Raw genomic sequence first — 1,998 nt, forward strand, 5'->3', positions numbered from 1 at the left:
AATGTCGATAATCTGGTTGTGATATTTTACTACAGTTTTGCAAAATATTACCATTAGGGGTATATTATTTTTCTGTCACTGCTACAACAAATTACCATAATTTTAGTGGCTTAAACACAACACAAAGTCTAAGCTATGGTTTTTCCAATAGTCATGTATGGATGTGAGAGTTGGACCATAAAGAAAGCTGAGTGCTGAAGAATTGATGCTTTTGAACTGTGGTGTTCAAGAGAAGACTCTTGAGAGTCCCTTGGACTGCAAGGAGATCCAACCAGTCCATCCTAAAGGAAATCAGTCCTGAACATTCATTGCAAGGACTGATGCTGAAGCTGAAACTCCAATACTTTGTCCACCTGATGCAAAGAGCTGACTCATTGGAAAAGACTCTGATGCTAGGAAAGATTGAAGGTGGGAGGAGAAGGGGACAACAGAGGGTGAGATGGTTGGATGGCATCACCGACTTGATGGACATGAGCTTGAGCAAGCTCCAAGAGTTTGGTAATGGACAGGGAGGCCTGGCATGCTGCAGTCCATGGGGTCGCGAAGAGTTGGACATGACTGAGCGACTGAACTGAAAACAACACAAATGTATTAGAGTCCTGGAAGCCAGCAATTCAAAAGAAATCTCCAGATCAAGTGTCAGTGGGGCTATATTCTTTTCTAGATAAACTAGGGAACAATTCATTTCCTTAATTTCTTCACCTTTTAGAAGCCACGTCTTAATCAAGAAGCTATAGACTGACTAAATCTAGTGTTCTTCTTTCACTGATTAAAGGTTTAACCTTAGCAACCTCATAACCAAACACTACTCAAAATCTCTTATTCCACGATTGTTAACTGAAATATTTTCATGGTGTAAAGTATAATTGGAAGAAAGGATGCTATTATCCAGGGCTGAGTTTTGTTTTTTTTTTTTAATATATCCGGTTTTCAGGGGAAAAAAATGGAAGAAGGGGTCAAGAGTCATTGTTTTCTCTAAATTTAAAAAAAAAATGCTCAAAGTGGTAATATGAGAGTGAAAGTGAATTGAAAGTGTTAGTCGCTCAGTCATGCGGGACTCCTTGCAGCCCACTGACTAGCCCATGAGGCTCCTCTGTTCATGGGGTTCTCCAGGCAGGAATGCTGGACTTGTTGCCATTCCCTTCTCCAGGAGATTTTCCCAAACCAAGGACTGAACCTGTGTCTCCTGCATCGGCATGCAGTTTCTTAACCACTGAGCTAAATATTATTTGTCCCGTTAGATGTTGCACAGAGTCGGACACGACTGAAGAGACTGAGCAGCAGCAGCAGCCCTTAAGCTTATGTTAGCACTGGATTTCTTTTTTCATGTAGCCATGCCTTTTGCTGATTATGGTGACAAAACTGATTAAGGTCAGTTTTCTAGACCTGAATGCAATTTTTCAGACATAGTGAAAATTGTTTAACCTGATTTATAATGAGAAAGAATTTTAAGGAGTTGTTCTATAACAAGACAACCCACACAAAAAAGTCCACAGAGACAGTAACACGATTAAATGTATCTTCTCCAGAGAAAGCGTAAATGTTCTTCAGCTGAACACTGTTTATTCTGAATCCATTACAGTCCCTGAAGGCTCAGATTCTCAAGGGAGCAAGTACTGATCTCTTAGGCGCCGGCTTTAAACTCCCCAGTTAGCGGGAGGCACACAGGCCTTGGTGGGCAATCAGCCTGTACCAGTTGCAGAACGAGAATCTGGATGAAACTGTAAGTAAAACAGAACTCGGCCCATTTTTGAAAATCAGCCATGTGTCATCCCAGTGTGTGCTGGAAATTGTGGAGCAAAGGGTCAGAGCCAAAGTCCTGGTAAGTTTGACCCTGAAACCAGGAATAAAGCCTTCACTCCTGGTGACATGGTGGAAATGGAGGGAGGGGGCTGAACTTGGTTGAGTGTTGCCTGAGGACATGAATAAACCAATGACTGAAAAGGTAAGCAAATGAATGACGCACAGTACAATATGCACTTAGTGTATTGTTTGCAT

This window comes from Ovis aries, chromosome 15 (assembly GCF_016772045.2).
Source record: "Ovis aries strain OAR_USU_Benz2616 breed Rambouillet chromosome 15, ARS-UI_Ramb_v3.0, whole genome shotgun sequence".
Taxonomy (NCBI): domain Eukaryota; kingdom Metazoa; phylum Chordata; class Mammalia; order Artiodactyla; family Bovidae; genus Ovis; species Ovis aries.